Genomic DNA, 18,728 nt, shown 5'->3' with positions numbered 1-18,728 from the left:
TTAGCCCAGATGGAATTATGCTGCTGGGATGGGCGATGCTCTCAGCCAGTAATAAGCCAGGGCAGGACACAGTTTGACTCTGACTCAATTTCCAGAGTCGGGAAATGATCCATGCCCTCCAGTGCCAGACGTGGGGCACTTATATGACCTCACTAAACATTTTCACACCATATTACTATGGTCATTAAAGGCTAATTAAGTCCAATAAAAGCTTTATTGAGTTTATTTAAACTTCAATTTAGTTTTTGTCTTATCAAATGGACAAATTGAATTAAAAGTTTGAGTATTTGGGAAAATACTTTAATGCATATAACCTCTGAATATGACCTTAAATAAAGCAGTTCAAGTTTGGTACATGTCTGCTGGGTCCCGGATGTGTTATTATGATCTCATCTCTGTCTTTTCAATGTGGCAACCTCAGAAGTTTATTCTCTTCATAAATAATATACTGTTTGATCCCGGTAGTTTTCTGTCTAGAAGCTTCTCTGTGTGGTTTTCGGAGGGGAGCAGTGGCCGTTGGAAATGACATACTGATTTCTTATCTCATTATAGTGTTCAAACAATAGTCCTTTGAAGCGACGTGATCCAGCACTGACCTTAAACTCAGCTTCTTTGTAGTGTAAAATCAGAAAGTAAAATCACAGCAGAAAAGTGGTTACTGACTTCTACATTTATTCTCAAAGGGTTTTCATCCATATTATGCCACATGAAATTTATATCAAGTGGCGAAAATATTCTATACGACAGCCCATGAATAAATGAAGTCATCTGCCTCCCCAACATTACCATACCTTGTTTTGTACACTGTCTGGGTTTATCAATGAATGCTGATATTTCACTCTACAGCTGCGGTTAGAAAAATATTGAGAGATGCGGGGAGCATTGGGAGTGAAGGTGGTCTGCCCTTGAGCAATATATCAAGTCCAATAAACACGGCCATGTTGGAGCTTATCAAGAACATTCATGTCCCCTCATTGTTAGTCAATGATTAAACACAGACAACCACAACAGGCCAGACTGAAAACATTGAAAAACTTCGGATATATTTACAGTATCTGTCGACCAGACACCATCAAGTCTTTTAAAAAAGGCGCCAAAAAAGGTAACAAAAGGCTAATGCGCATCATGATCATGTCTGATACGAACATCTGTACTTCTCTCTGTTCTTGCACTCATTCACCCCCTGACACTGAGAGGTATTCACTAATGCCAAGTAATTTGAGTCTGCCCATCTGTCTGTCACAGTGTTTTTTTATGTGTTCCCTTTTGATCAATAAAAGTAGCATATGCTATGATAGTAGTAAGCTTGTATCGGAGTCTATGTGAATGATGTTGCCTGCTTTGGCGGAAATCCCCAGGGTACCAGAGGAATGCTGCCTGACCTATGAGGGGAGGAAAGACAAAAAGAGAGCAGTGAGCGGTGGCTGTGGGTGGCCTGCTTTTTCACCGGGTCTCTGCAGATCCACTCATCTCCTCATATGGTTTGGATCATCACTGCCAAGCCATACAAATGAATACAGCATGCTGGGGACTTTGGAGCACCCACTAATGTATGATCTTTATTAGGGTGCAGCTTACTGTTTCCCGTCTTTGAGAAATATTGGTGTCTTTCAAGTGGCTGGGCTCTGAGGGGAAGCATGAAATTGAAGAAACCCATGGTGGACTGTGTCTAATGTGAAATAGAGTGAGTGCATCTCCACAGGGCAGGTGTGGAGCTCAGTTTATCATTACTGTACATTTGCCAGTTAGCAAAACAAAAAAGACAAACAGAGCACTGCCATCTAGTGGAGGAAATGTGCAGGTTTGTGGAAAGCAGAGTTAGCTCAGTGCCCCCAACTTTCAACTTATGTAAGTAGAGTTTATTTGTGCATAAGTTACTACATTCTAAAGTAGCATGAGAAACTTGAGATGCACATAAAATCACACGTCTACAATCTAATATGAAACTAAAGGAACAACACGGACAACTTAGGTCAATAACAAGAGCCTATGATACAACCCTATACACGCTATTGTTGAAACATGTGAGTTCATGAGCATGTTTGTTTTTCCTTCTTACAGATCCATGTTGTTGGCTTAAAATACGTTCAGGCGAAGCTATTTGTACTTTCAGATATCTAGGCTACAGTAACCTAGGAAACGTTAGCGAAGTTAGCTAACATGTCTGCAAGTTAACCGACAGGGCAAGAGAAGTAGGCTCAAGGCATGACAATGAAATTGCATGTTTATGGAAGTTTTGTGTTGACTAACCTTCATACAAGATGTTGTATCTTTAGCTGGAATAATACAACAGTTTAGATTTCACGACTGTGAGGCTATCCTGGTAGCTAGCTAAAACTCATGCTATTAGCTAACAGTTTGTCGCAGTTATATTGTTAGGGCCTACATCTGATCAATTGAGGTAAAGTGGTAGCATTACATATGATTTGGATTTGAAGGGCAGTGTTAACGAGAATAACTTTCTAAGTCACTTTTTCTTTTTATTAAAGATGTTAGAAGTATTTGTTTATGTCATACATCTGAATATTTACTTAAACTGGTGAATCAAAAATGGCTAACTTGTCCTGGTGTTACTAAATAGGCCAGTCTGTTGTCTTTCATGTGATGACATATTATTTATTTCATTAAATTATATCTCAAACTGTCATACACACTTGGCCACATGTAGCATTATACCTTTAAACAGACTCAGTGCATAATGCCAATGATGTTCCTGCAACAGTGCATCACTGGGAGTCTTTGCTTTATACAGTAGCTGCCATTGCAGTCAACCAAAAGTGACCAGATGGAGGCGCCCTTCGCCTGTCTCTCAATGTTCCATCTTTTCTTCAGCCAGTGTTTGTCCATCTCTGCCTGCTAATAAAAAATAGTATTTAACCTTTAACTATGAACATCATCAGATTATAACTTGTATGTATTTTTGGTCTCTCCTAGTAACATCTGTCATCTGCTTGATACATGCACAGAAGGAGTGACAGCTGACAGGTCAGTGTGATGACTTTTAGACCTTGAGTATGAGTCACATGTTTGCTTTCTTTGGTTGATGAATGAGACCAAAAAGCTGATTTACTTCGTGGTGACTGACTGATTGAACTTCATTGATTCCTGTTTTTGTTACATTTCTTGAAAGATACTTAGCTATTTCCCCTTGAAGTACATTTTAACATTGTCCGTATTCTGAGAATAACTCTACATCTCTCCTTTTACCGGTAAAAGAAGTTGCACTCTTGCCTGATTGAGGATATGAGGACTGTACAAGACAAGAAAGAAATCCCTTGTTTTATTGTTATATAGAAATGCTCCTTCAATCCACCCACTGGCCTTTCTGAAGTCATAGTTGCTGTGAACGTCACACGGCTAAACAGGGCTCAGCAGAGGTAATTGCTCTGTCTGCCCTGAAAGCTGAAAGCAGCTGCATCATCTATCCACTCAATTTACCCCTAATGTGTGTTACTGATTGAACCGGCAATGAGGGTAGGAAAGTGACAAGACCGGATAGAATCACCCCCTCTGTCCCTCTGCACACAACTTTCCTCCTAACCCTCACCCTTTCTTCCTGCTTCCTTCCTGTGTTAAGCGCTGACCGTGTAAAGTCCCTCCAGCGGTTCATTAATGGAGAAGGTTATTGTCGGCACACACGCTGCTCATACAAACAGGACTCTCTCCCTCTTCACCTTTCTCCCTCTCTCAGTCCCTGCCCTCCCTCTCTGCCACCATCTCGCCCTTTCCGCTCTCTTGAGCCCCCTCTTTCCCGGCTAAATTTGTAACCAGAGCAGGGCACTGACGTGGTCGTGACTAAGGATCTCCCTCTGTGTCAGAGCGCCTGTCATTGAGCTCCATCTGTGTGCCGCTCTGGACCTTTCTTGCCCTTCCCCAGCAGGCTGGCTTTTAAACCCTGGTGCTGCTCTCGGCTACATGCCTCATGCTCCTGCATTTGTGAAGACTGGTAAAAATTCAACTTGAATAACAGACCTTCACAACCCTGGTGTCTCCAAACTTAACACATATGACATCAATGATAATAAAATGCACTACTTTTTTAAGTCAAGGTAAAGAGTTTCGAGTGTAATTTTCTAACTAATAGTACTTGTACTGCTGCCTGCTGATGCTAATATTAAGTCAGTACCTCCATATATCCAACATATTGGACAACAAATAAAAACAGTCAAATATCATATTGGGTAATGAACGTAACTAATCCATTTTTATGGCCGATCATGGCCTCAGTCAATCGTTTTTGGTATTTCTATTGCAATATGTTAGCTGGTAAGTTTCTTAACTTTATTATGTTGTGATAAACCGCTGAGTGTGCTGGGAATCACAGGATGCAGGAAATGCCCAATATTTTTCCAGCCAAAAGGTTTCCTGTGTATTGAGTTCCTTCACTTTTGAACCGCAAGCTCGCCAATAATTGCCACTATGTTTTCGTTATAAAATCACAGCGAACAATGAAATTCAAAATACTGTGTCTCTTTTTTTCAGTTATCGATTTAAGTTACTCAAATATTTGTTTAGGTACTTGCACTGTGATAGCAGTGAATAGGATGGACAGAGAGGTAGGGTCTGACCTGGGGGTTGTAGAAGTTCTGTGTGAGGAGTAGATATTGATCTCTCCTTTATTGTACTCTTCTGATTTTGTAATTCTGTCTGATCCAATAGCAATTCCCTTGTCTAAATATATGAACATTAAATTAGAAACTCGCTCATCAGTTTTTCAACCTTACTGTCCTTATTTACTTTAAATGAATCAAATAAAAAGACTTGGAAGCAATATTAGACATTTTCATTTGATCGAGTCCCTTATAAAGTGAGTTTTGCATTGCCAGTGCTGACTTCAGCTGCTAACTGATCACGACGACACCACCGTCATATCAGTCTACATACCCTGTCTGTCAGATCACAACTGATATGCCAGAAACCATCTGCTGTCTCTACTCTTCACGTTGCCTTATGTCGCATTGAGAGCTCACTTATATAAACAGTGTTTGTCAGACCTCATTTAAAGCTGCCACATTTCGTACGGCTAATTGGTATTCCACTCAAAGTGACTCACATACAGCAAGCAGGCAGCCACTACTTACAGTAGCAGTTAACCGGATCGCTGGTGGATCAATGGCAGAGACTGCAAAATTATGTAATGTGCAGAGGGAAAAAAGTCTCAAAAGTCAAACACAGAAAGTTTATAAGACAACAAGGACTTTTAGAGTCTTTCCCAGCACCCACACAATCAGATATTTGCTCAACAGCGATTCAAACTTTCATTTTAATTCAGCACGAACTGGAAGTCCGGAGAAAAATAGCTTTTTGAGCTCTATCAGAGGTGTCAGAATAATTAACACTTGTTTTTTCACTACTGGCAAGATGTTTTTAATGACATTTAGAGATCCTGACATCTTATAAGGTCCTTTTCAGCTTTTTTTTAACACTTAATTCATATACCAGGGTAAATGTTGAATACAATAATTCATCAATGTGCTACACTTCCTGTTTTAGACGAGCTGCTGTAAGTTAGATTTCTCACTTCTCTATTTAAATCAATACTAAGTGATAAAACGGGAGTCAGGTGGAAAGGATTTTGTTACTGGCTTGGGGATCTGCATTGTGGTGAGAGAAAGAAATCCAATTTTAGTGCATATAGCGAGAGTATTTTAGATCCGGGTGAGAAAATAGTCTCACAATGTAAGCTCTAGTTGCAATCCGCATATGATACATAGCCACATTTCTGCCAATCTGTCTCCTGTAAAAGCTATTTGCTCAGTTATGCTGCAATTTTTACAACCAAAGGGTTATATGTCAGACCATTATGACATTCATGTTCCCTTTGCTGCAGGTATGATAGAAAACATAATAGCTGGAGGGATGGAAAAAAACAAATCTGAAAGATGATGATGAATATATTTCTGGAAGAACACTGTCTGTTGTCTGATGGAAAATGTTGTGTTATTACAGTTATTTGGCCAAACATTGAGATCAGCACAGAACATATTTGTCCTTAAATCACATTGAAAACTGTGGCTATTTCCTGTTGTTTCAGGATGCTTGAACATGAGCCAGCAGAGAGGTTCTTGATATGACACATCACACAGCATGAGCAAGTAATCATTCCCTGCCTCTGAAGCAGCAACTCAACTCGCCTTCATACAGGCCTGAGAGCACATGCTCCACCAAAGTGAAGATTACATTTTGAATCAAATGCAACAACATTTTAGTGTGTGTCTGTGTGTGTGTGTGTGTGTGTGTGTGTGTGTGTGTGTGTGTGTGTGTGTGTGTGTGTGTGTGTGTGTGTGTGTGTGTGTGTGTGGGGGGGGGGTTCTGTGTGTTTGTGTGACAACAAGCTTTTGTTTCTTTTACATTTGCATTAAGCCCCTTGTTTCTGGCTCCCTTTTTGGAGCCTGTTTTGTGTTGAAGTGAAGCGTGTCTGTTTTCTAGCCTTTCATCATAAGTCGTCGAATCTCGGTGCAGGATCCCATGACTCCAACATTAACAATATGACTAGTCTATGTTTCTCTTTTGCCAAAAAAAAAGCGTATTTTTTAGCAACCTCTAATGAGCTTTTGTACGCTTTGAAATACGGACAAAGCCCTACAAAGACATAACATTTAAACACAGATGTACTTGTAGTAAACACATGCATACATATGTGTGTGTGTGACAGTAAAAACAGGGGATTCAAAGCTTCAACGTTGGAAGGAGATATATTTGTGTTTTGACTAATCACATCTCTACCATCTCTTCCAACTTCCAAGCCTGTGTCTCTCTATGAGCTAGCCCTTTAAAGACTCTTTGCTTCACACGCGCTGATACTCATTCTGGCAGCAGTTACCATGGCAACAAATGACTGAAGTGTATCTGTAGCCGCCGTTGCATTGAAAGCTGTCATAAACAAATAAATAAAACCAAACAGAGGAGGGAAAGTTTTGATTCTGTTTTTCACGAATGAGCTCCATGTGACAGCTCTGCAGCTCTGTGATTCTGATTCACTGTGTTCAGGGTGAACATGATTCATAAGAGCCACATTCATTTGTCAAGTGCATAGACTGATACTACTATTTACACTGCCAGCATGATTTTACACCACCAACACGTGATATTTGCTGATGAGTTTTGGTTGCAGCTTCATGTTAGACAAGCTGAGCAATGAGCTTCCTCTCTCTGGTCATTAACAGCAATGAATTATTCCAGAGAATGAAATTAAGATATCGCCCATATATGGTCACTGCTTCCTGACAGTGCCAACCAAAACAGGCGGGAGAGGATGGTAATAACTGGTAGCTGGAAAAAGACTGACTGCTGTATAAATATTTAAACAAGCAAAAGGGCAGATGGGTTTGTAGAATTAATTACCCCGCTCATTGTAAATATGAACATGAGGGGCCACTTACAGCGAGTCGAGGCACCATGCTGGAGTCTATGCAGTTTTAATGATCGGCAGCCAAAGCACCTCACCCTTTAAAGTGGAATATATTCACCGGGCTACAGATGCAAGCCTCACAGCGCTACTGTTGCTATAAGAAAGAATTTGAATTGATACTTGACAGCACCCTTAGTAAGGTAAGAGCCTAAATATCTGGCCTTTACAGCATTGTTAGACCGCACATGATCAATTTTGGGGTCTTGTGAAGTTACTGTTTATGTAAACAGTTACATTCCAAAAACTGATTTGGTGTATGAGTTATAGAACCCACCCAAGAAATAATTTCTGGTTCAATAAAAGCTTATTGCAGACAGGGGAAGGCAATACCACAACATTTGGTTTTTGTCCCAAATTAACAGCTATACTTTTTCTTTTGGGATATCTTAGTATTTGAACAAAACTAATATTTTAAAAGTCTAATGTCAATAAGAAAGAGTCACAGTGCAAACAATGCATATGGGCTTACTGGAGGAAAAAAGACGTAACCCTTTTACAGCCTTTAAATTAAACACATCATTTTGACCATGAATAGAGGATGTGTGGTTTATGTATTTTCTCCTAAATCAATATGCTTGAAATATCTAGTCATTCAAGTAATGTGAGGCTTCTTTTGAGCTCTTGAAAATATCCAAGGTTTTATAAAACTGAGAATCAAAACCTTGAAGTCCTCAGTACCGATAAATCCAAAATCACTCAAAACGTTTTCCTGTTCATTGTAGAACTTTGTGGAAGTCACAGAAAAACTGTCCCTTTTTTAACGTTTGTTCTTATTTTTATATAACTGCAGTGGTGGAGGTGTGGATGAGCTGTTAGAACGCTGGAGAGTGGGTAGAAGAGCTAGCAGTGGCAGAAAAAAAGGAAGAAAAACTCATTTGAGAAAAAAAAAGGGTATTGATGGTTATGGGAGGGGATAAAGCAGTGACAATAATAAGTCAAAGAAACATGGACTGAACATGTGACAGCTGCACAAAGACACCAATAGATCCCTGCATGTGTGTGTGTGACTACATCAAATAGTACACATGCACCTCCCACGCATCACACACACTCTTCACTACACTCACACCTTCCACACTTGTGCCCACACATACACACATACTACTTCATGCAGTTAGGTTATAAAAATGTCTCTCCACACACACACACACACACACACACACACACACACACACACACACACACACACACACTTAGACACACACACACAACCTACCTACCTCATGCCCCTGTGGAACAGCTGGCATCACTCATGCTCTTGGAGCTGTTACAAAACAAAAGGTCTTCATCCCTCCATCTCCAAACATTACTCACTCCTCTCACAGAGGATGTGTGTGTGTGTGTGTGTGTGTGTGTGTGTGTGTGTGTGTGTGTGTGTGTGTGTGTACATGTAGTGGGCTGCTCAATAATTCTGGCAGTCGGAAGGACATGTGAGCCATTGTTGTTTCCTGCGAGATGGGAAAACCACCTGCTGGGGACACTTTGAGTTTCGAAAGTGACGGTGAATACAACCATTGTGAAACCTTCTGTTATAAACTCTGCCTGGTGTTTGGGCTAGAGGTTATCACGTGGAGATGGTTCTTTATGTGACCATAAAGCATCAGCTTTTAGTAATCCAAAGATTGCATATTAGAAGTAGATAACCATATCCTCAGCCTAAGCCTCAAGTTTGGCATTTTGGTTGTTCCTATTTTTGTACTGGACCATTTATTTTGTTAATTTGCATGAACTGAAAGCACACTGTTGAAGGGGTTTAAGGTGGAAAATAAGAAAAACACTGTGTACTAGTGACCTGTCAATCACATGGTAGCTACGTCCTAAGACATACTGTATGCTGCCTTATCGTCTGCATTATATTTTTGGGACAAGAACTTACAAAATGACCATCATGCTGGATTATGGAAGATTTCAAACTGTTCATTAAAACCAAAGACCTATTAGGAGGTAAAAAATGTAAGACAGAAGTAGAAGTAGGGCCATTTTCTCATTGACTTCCATAGAATTTACTTTGTATACTAGTGCCCCCCTGCTGGCTATAAGGGAACATGCAGGTTTAAGGCATTTCTCCATTGTCTAAAAAATAAGTTGCTTCTTGGTGGAAACCATATTAATAAGTGTCCACAAAATGTCCTTCTTTATACCAGAAATGGATGTCCACAAAGGTGAAATCCACCCATTTTCCGAGTTTAAAATGTATTTTGTTACTCCTGATTGACTAACATTATATTCATAGTTTGGAGGGTGAATCTTAATAGGTGCCAACTGTAGCCACCAGGGCCTAATTAAGTGTGTGCATGTGAGTGTCATGAGTGGACTGTGTGTGAAATGTTATTACAGAGTGTGACAAAGGCCACACTCTGTAATGAGAGACTAGTCACGACCCTCTGCACAACACACACACACACACACACACACACACACACACACACACACACACACACACACACACACACACACACACACACACACACACACACACACACACACACACACACACACACACACACACACACACACACACACACACACACACAATGATACACATCTTTGTCCCACTTTTTCAGTACGTCCTTTGTAGATCCGTGGGTTTGTTCCCTATCTGCTAACAAGCTGTCAGAGCACTGATGTGTTGTCTTTGTCCATGCCGTTGAGTTCTTGATTAAAAATAAATTATATGTCAAGAATACACTTTATTTTGTGGAACAGGGAGATAACTTCTAGTTCCGGAGGGAGGGAAAATGTATCAAAACAAAATGCATCAATAGATGTTCTGTCCTTTCCTCCGGATGTTCGCTGTGTTGTGAGGAGGAGGAGTTGAGCCCTTCTCCGGGGAGAATGATGTCATCCCCCCCAGGTAAGTGTGGTGCTATATTAGGCCGAGCCCCGCAGAGTATTGAGAGGATAAGGGCAGAGGAGGGGCTTGACACAGCAGATCCAATTATTGAATCTTTATTATGGGTAAACACAATGTATAGATGCATTATGCAGAGCAGCTGTACAATGTTTTACATCACAGCATATTTAACCACTGCTTTTTTACGATGCGCGTCCCTATAGATCCAACATTCAAAGGTATATTGTCATAACATATACTCATCTACGGTGTAATTATGTAAAGCATGAAAAACTTAGATCGCAGGTTCTTCAGCAGTGCAATTTACAACACATAATTAAATAAACATAAAAACAACAATAAAAATTAAAATAGTGCAAGCTCAGGTTTAATAGTCTTCTGTCCTGAGAAATTAAACTGTCTCTCAGCCTGGTGGTTTTGGTCCTGATGCTGTAGTACCGCCTGCCAGACGGCAGCAGACAGAACAGTTGGTTGCTGGGGTGATGGGGGTCTTTGATAATCCTGCGGGCTTTCTCCCTGAGCCGCTGGGAGTAGAGGTCCTCCATGGATGGCAGCTCCGTCCTGGTGATGTGCTGTGGGGAATTTACATGTGCATTTGAGCCATCCTAGTGTTCGACTCTGGCTTTGTGACCACAATAACCATTTATGATTTAGCCTCATGACTCACTCATTATTATTGCATGAGATGGAGACAAAAGAAAGGAAATATTTAAATGTCTCCATGTGCACTTCATATTGTAGTGTGAAACTACGATTAACACAATGTTTCCCTCGTTTTTGCTTCTTTCCCTTTGAGCATTTCATAAAGTGCTGCTGTGTGCTACATCAGTAAGAATATCTAACACATGTAAGACACAGAGCTGAGAGAATACTGGAAACGGGATGTATTAAATATTAACGCAACATCAAGAGCGACTGTTACATTACATGGCCACATTTTTTGCTGAGTGCCATATAGACATGCTGTTTGTGCCAAACAGTTTCAAGGGACAATTACAGCAGATTGAATCTTGTTCCTATTCAGCGCTTTCACTCAGGTGTCACACAAACACACTGCAAACACACACATCTTAAGTCCTTTTACACACTCCTTGTTGGTTTTCATTCCCCTTTCTCTGCCCCTCTATATCTTTCCCCTAATTGAGCCACTTTTTGTCTCAGAGAGGAGCTACTATAGAAAATGATTTCCCCTCCATGTGATGAGGCAGTGTTGTGTGGTACAGGAGCGGCCTGATGAAAGCATAATGGCCTGTTAATGATGTGTCTTTCCATTTCAAAGTGTGGGGCAATTTCCGCCTCTTGGTTTGTCTGCGTCTTCCTACAGTATTTCCAGTTTAAATTTGATGAGTAAAAACTAACAAGAGAGCATAATGTTTTTGTGCCAGAACATCACGGTTATACCAGTGATGCCGGATAAAAACTTAATAAAAACAAGTGTTTGGAAGGGATTGATCAATAACATTTGAGAAGATATACACTATCGATATACAATCATGAAAAGAGGTCAAAAATATGTTATTACAACTTTATGGGCAACAGTGTAGTATAGGAAAAATTGGACTTTCATTGGAATATTATTTTTAAACCCATGTCATGTATTGTCATGATTTATTCATAGAAGTTCATTTTAAATTATTTCTTATATGTCTTTCGTATATGCTTGGCTGTAGACACATTTCCCACTGTTATTGGTTCAGCTGAAATATTCTGTTCAAAGCAGCGATGAATTTCTATCCCCTATACATGATATACTCTTTCCGGGACAGTTCCTCAAAATGATTTGGAAACCAAAGACCCATTCGTTAAGTTGGTATGTTGTATATTCCAAATATGCATCATATTTCACTGGGTTGAGGAAGCAAACCCTGATCATTTTGATTAAAATCTACTCATTGACTTGGTTTGCCTGCGTGAACATGAAAGAGTGTGATGCTGTGCAGGATGATAGTTGTGTCAGCAGCAGCTACGGCCTGAAGAGCCGTTCTCAGGCTGACTCACAGAAGGTGCTAGCAGCGCTCAATATGTCATTGTCTCTCGTTTGGCTAATTGCAGCATGTTGCTGATGTCAACCCTCTAGCAGCACAACATACACACACGGACGCGCACACACACACACACACACGTTTAAGCAGACATACAGGCACCCAGATCCACACACATATTCATGACTGATCTTTAATGGTTGGCTGCAGAATCAAAAGTATAGTTATTACCATTTTCTGTGTAGTGTGTGTACACCACAACAATTTCCCAATTCTGTTGGACATTTAATTCAACATAAATGCTCTCACGTAGTACAGCATCATTTCCAGTAAGTCCGTGTCTACTGTAATAGCTTAGACTTTCTTATGAAACAACTTTTCTCATCTTCCCACTCACTTACTGCGGTGACTTCATGGTGAGTCAACAAGGTGACAGAGGCTACAGTGTAACAGCCTCTCCAGAGCCCTTTCTAATCTATTCTCTCCATCACAGACTCCGTCAGCGTGAAGCTGTGGCAGACAGTCAGAAGTGAAAGGAAATAATCTTTTTTTATTCCCCGTTATCACATGTTTTCCTGACTGCACTACAACCTGCTTCAGACCTGTCTTTTGGGTCACAGGGGAAATTATGTCCATTTATTTAGTAGCCCACCTTGTTTCATTGGGTTAGTTGTTGAATTGGAACATTTATTTTTCATAGTGGAGCTTAATGAGCTGCCTAGAAATGTGTCTGTGTCCACACAGGACCCAATTAAATTAAACAGGAGAACCATCATTCTTCTCCGCCCTCACTTCTGGGTCTTGTGTTCTCCCCACCTCATGAAGGACATGGAGAGAAAATTGTTCTGATTCATTTTCTATTGCCAATTAATCGTAGGTGAAGATGTCAAAGTGGAGTCTGGTGTATTTGAGGTGGGAAGTCCGATTACTTCCTTTTCCAATCTGAAGTTATTTTAACAGGGCTGTACACTAATTACAAGCGGGAGAGGAGGTCAAAAAATGAGCAGGGGTTATTTATTTCTTTGAGCTGAGGGGAGGACAGTCTATCTTTTTTAGAGAAGAGATTTCAGCATTAATACCAAAAAAGGTACAAATGTTTCCTAAAAAATCTTCACTAAATGCATCGTTTATCTCTCTGCTGAGATAGATGAAGCTCTGATTCAGTCATTGTTTGTCTTCCAGTGTGAAATAATAATGTTTTTATTTTATTTCCTGTATTCTGAGCATTGCATGTTTTTTATGAATTTATTAACTGACTTTTTAGTTTAGTTAGTATTATATTTAGTTGTGAGGGTGACTTTTAGACATTTATTCAGGGACTACAGACAGTAAAAAAATACTCTTGGCCATAACATTTACAAATCATTAAACATTTGTATAATCAGATAAACTAATAATACATGTTTCTTTAGCTCTGAGACCTCCAGCAGGAATGACAGCCTAGCCATGTATCTTCCCCTCTTCTCCTCCACAGAAAGGAGGGTTTCAACTCTTACTCTTTTGGGCATCTGTGGCTCAGGAGCTTCAGCCTTAGGAAAGATGCAGAACCCTAAATAGCTCTTAAAAAGCTATATTAAAGCATTTCAAATAGGCAAAATGTTTTAAGATGTCATGAAGCTTTAAAACGCTAACATATTGTCAAGGAGTTTTGCTCCACACCCCTTAACCCTTTCCTCCCTTTACACCTGCAAGACGGTGCTTTGAGCCGTAGAAAGGGGGAGTTGACCCATGCATGTTTAATCTGCCAAAATGTTGTACATGGGTAAGTATTCATTGGCAAACATGGATATTTTCAAGTAAAGAACACCTAAAAATGTGAGTTTCCATCACTGGAATCAACGTTTATACATCTTTATTGCTGTTTTACTGCTGGTTATGTTTGAATAATTTGGACAATCCAAACTTGGCTCATAATGAATTCTAAAGGGGGTTTAGCTTATGGTTGGAGGCCAACTTTATCCAACATGGCTTTCACTTACCAAGGGCATTCGAGCTTAACACCCACACACATCAGTCCAGTCCACTACCGCGGAGGAGAGTGTGCCGCTGGGTTTCATACTGCAGTGTGTGTGAGAAAGAGAGAGAGGAAGACAGGGGGGAGAGAGAACGAGGTGTGGTTGTATCAGAGCATTTTGTTATCTTGGTAATTCTGCTTTTATATTTAAGGGGTCTTTACACTCACTGCCCTCTGCCACATGCCTTTTTTTCCTCCACATTGATTCCCGGAAACGTACATTTTCTCCCCTTTAGCTGAAATCACACGATATAGAGGAGAGAGTGTTTAGGTTGCCATGGCAACTGGATGAGTCATTCTGCTGCAGTCAGTTTAGTCACACTCGCACTGACTGCATGTTTCCCTTTTTCTCCCATCTCTATCACTGTCCCCTCCACACACACACACACACATGCGCGCACACACACACACACGTACGCACGCACACACACACACACACACACACACACACACACACACACACACACACACACACACACACACACACACACACACACACACACACACACACACACACACACATTGATATTGCTTTGATTGTGAATTTCATCAGAGCATCACCTGTCTTGAGTTCTGTCTCTCATACATAACAAGGATTAAAAAAGGTGTGTGTGTGTGTGTGTGATAATAGGGGCGTGTGGAATGTCGCTGCTCTCACTTTGATTACTTATTTATGGATCAGGCTAATCAGTAAACCCACAGCTGAGAAGCACACTGTGAAGGAGGCGTGCGGTGTGAGGAGAGATGGTGGAGGCAAAGAGAGGAAAGGGGCATGTAACACTACTTTTTCTTCCAAGAGGACTTGTTAGCTTTGCAAAAATGAACAAAAAAGGCCTTTGCGGGAAGTTGTTTCCTGTTTCCTTACAATAAGACTTTACAGCTGCATCTGCTAACATTAGCAAAACGCCTCTTCTTCAGAAATGAATCATCCAACACCTCATTGTCAGTTCGTTGTCACACAGCTCGAATGAAGAAATAGCTTTTGTTGTTGAAGGTGAGTTAGTACTCAGAGGCTGTCTGCTTTCTCACTTTGCACCTGTTGCTCAAGGTTCAAGGTCTTCTTGAATAAAAAAGTTTACTCTCCTGACATTTCGCCGCTTTTACTGTTCTAAGCAATACTCTTAAAGGGGCCCTAATTTGCTGCTTTTCAGGTGCATATTTGGTGCCTCTCCATGTTTCCATGCTTTAATGTTCAAAAAGCTCTTTATGTTTCTCATACTGCCTGTGCTGCAGCACCTCTTTTCACCCTCTGTCTGAAACCAGAGCCCAGTCTGCACTGAATGGTTAGCTTGCTGGCTTTGTTTTAATTGGTCAAAAGAGATGTCTTAGCCTATCATGTACAATGTGTTGGAGCGCTTGCCAATAAGACATGAGTGTTACATCATGATGTCACTATGTTACGGAGGAAAAAAAGGAGTCCAATTGTGGTGTTTCAGGGGACACTTTAACACTTACGACTGTTGTTTCCACCAAATATGCAATAAATAGCATAGGAAGTATTACTAAGGATCTGTGGGGCTACAATTAATCAATACCAACTGCTTTTGTTTGTCTGTATTTCACAAATGAGCACTACGACACGATCTCACATAAATCTCCAAATACTGCTATGGACAAACTTTTTGAAAGCAGCTTCCAAATGTTGGATAGATGGGTGCAAACTTGGTGCAGACATTAATGTCCTCCTCAGAGTTAACTGTTAATTGTGAGTCAGGTTTTTGGTATGTGTGTCTCAACTTCATTTATTCATTAAAACATGGTGGAAGATACAGGGGGATACTCCATTATTTATCTATGGAAACAGCCAAAGAAATATAGATTATAGCTGCTTTAATCTTCTCTTTTTGATGGCTTCGGCGACCTTCGCCTCCCACTCAGTTCCTCAGGCCCCGTGTGACCTGGACAAGCATCGATATTTTAATAAGGATGATAATTTGAGTCATAATCCTCCAGTCACGTCCCTGTGGCAGTGTGGACATCAGTGTTGATGTTTTTGGATTGAAAGTCCCCAGGTGCGGTGAGTCACTCTCATTCCATTTTCACCTCAGCACTGACCCACGTCTGTCCCCAGGTTGTGTTAAGGATGACAGGAGCACTCAGGGGTGTGTGTGTGTGTGTGTGTGTGTGTGTGTGTGTGTGTGTGTGTGTGTGTGTGTGTGTGTGTGTGTGTGTGTGTGTATGTGTGTGTGTGTCAGGTTAAGCGGAGAAACTCTTTTTCCAGCTGTAAACACAGTTACCACACAGGGCAGGCGAGGAAACCCCCAACAAAAAAAGTCATACCAATTTACCTAAAGTCTACCTTTTACCAAAACCTTTTTTTTTTTCTGTAGTCAGCTTTATATATTTATATTCACTCAGTACATTCCCCTCTCTTAAAAGCCTTTTACCAAGCTTGTAAGGACACATAACTACAGTTAAAGGCTGCTTACAACTCTCCAGTGTGTGGAATAATAATGTTGGTGTGTGTTTGTCCTCCAAACCATCATGGATTGTGGCTGCTGAAGCAAATAGCCCAAAAGCTTCATCCTGAATGTAATAACAAAGCTAAGCAGTGGAGAGTTCTGCTCTGTCCTCTGAGAGGTGGGAGAATGGTGGGTGCGCAAACACAATGAAAAAGCTGGATGACGCAGCTGAGAAGGGAAAAGGGACTGGAGAGGAATGGATGGAGCAGAATCCTAAACGAGGAGAGGAGGAAGAGGAGGGTGAGGAGGCGTTGGAGAGAGGGAGAGCGTGGGCAGACTGTGTGGGCAGGAGATGCTGCATAATCAGCTTTCTAGGGTTTTTTCAGGCTCTTTTTCTCTTTACTTTTTTCACTTTTCTTTTTCGTACCAGCTCATTAATTTCTGACAGCCCGATCTGTGTCTGCCTCGCTGTCTTCACATCTTCTTGTTTTTCTTTCTTTACCCTGTCTTAATTTTCACTTTCCCCCTCATTTCCTCTATGACTCACTCCGCAGCAAAGGCTTTAATAGTTTTCTTGTCCTTGATTTGATTTAAACATTTGCTTTCCACACACTCCAGATATCTAATGTATTATCATCATTCTTATTTAACTGGTCATGAGCTGCATTTTGCTTGTTTTTTATGAATCATGTACCAGAATAAACACTAGTACTTGTCTTGGCACTAAGTCCCTGCAATATACAAAGCAAGACTGTAGTAGTAAAACACTTTTTTAGCTTAATGGCTGTCTAACACACAGCTTAGGTCTGCTCAGTTAACATTATTTCACACGTATCAGCCTTTGGCATCACATATTTTTTGCCGACCATAATAACTGAGAAATACAATAGCCACCTAATCGTGAGCAGAGACGAACCCGGTGAGTCATCAGCGTCTCTCGCACATTCGAACACCGCCTGGAGTTAAAAGGAAATCTGAGGGAGAGCAGGGGGAATGTGTGGGTGGAGGGGGAACAGGGGAGGAGCAGGTGATGCTGGTGGTGGTGGGGAAGGGGAGGGAGGGAAAGGGGTTTCCTTTCAGAAACATCCCTGAATGCAGTCCTCTGATGTTGAAGCCAGAAAAGGAGGGGAGGTGGAGGGGATTGCAAATGAGTGTGTAAGGTAGATGTTAAATGTGCAATGTGTTAATGTAGGTGTGTGAAGCAAGGGCTCAAAACTGGGAGCAGCACCACTATCACTTGCTGTGGCATGAGCAACAGTTTAGTTTATGAATGGACTGAATAAGTTACTGTGTTTATTTAGTGACGTGATGTTACTGCAGCAAGCTGTAACACACCACGAAAGCTGAAGCATTCAGTAACATCTGTGTTTTGTGTTTTGCTGCTTGTATTTTTCTGCAAGAGTCTCCCAGTGGCAAACAAAATCAACATCAGTTTTCATGCTAACACGGAAAAGCAGCCATGCATTTACAAAGCAGGTAGACTAAGAAGTGGAAGGGAAGGATCCTCTGCAGTAGAAACATCTATCCACCCGGCAACCATTGGCTTTATCCCAATTACGACACTCAAAGACCGACAGACTTTGAGGCGCTGTCCGTAAAGTCTGCCAGGGCTTTCAAATCAGCCAGTGGAGACATTTTATGCACACTTTCAGAAAGTGTACGTTTCTGTAGACGAATTTGCCCACAGATCATAGTGTTGTGATGTTGTGGGATAAGGTGAAGCCCAAAAGCAGTACAAATATCAATAAATACGAATAGATTGATTATTTGACAATCATGTCCTGTTCACATTGTAAGGCAGAGGAAAGCAGTCTGTGCTTAAAGTGCTTTAAGAAAGTAAAAGACATCAAATTAAAAGTCCAAATCCTGATGTGCATAAGGTGTTTTGTTGTCAAGGTAACCTGATTTGTTTTGTTTTCCCATTCCTATTAATACCATCCTCTCTTCACTTACCAGGTGACTTGCATTAAGTCCCAGAGAGGCCATTGTTTGAATCTAATAGTCTTTCCCTTGCTTCTGTAACCCATAACAACATTTCATTTAGCGTCAGTCCCTCATAATATCT

The sequence above is a fragment of the Eleginops maclovinus genome, chromosome 9, assembly GCF_036324505.1.
Source record: "Eleginops maclovinus isolate JMC-PN-2008 ecotype Puerto Natales chromosome 9, JC_Emac_rtc_rv5, whole genome shotgun sequence".
Taxonomy (NCBI): domain Eukaryota; kingdom Metazoa; phylum Chordata; class Actinopteri; order Perciformes; family Eleginopidae; genus Eleginops; species Eleginops maclovinus.
The sequence above is the reverse complement of the archived record's forward strand: the minus strand, read 5'-3'. Positions refer to the sequence as shown.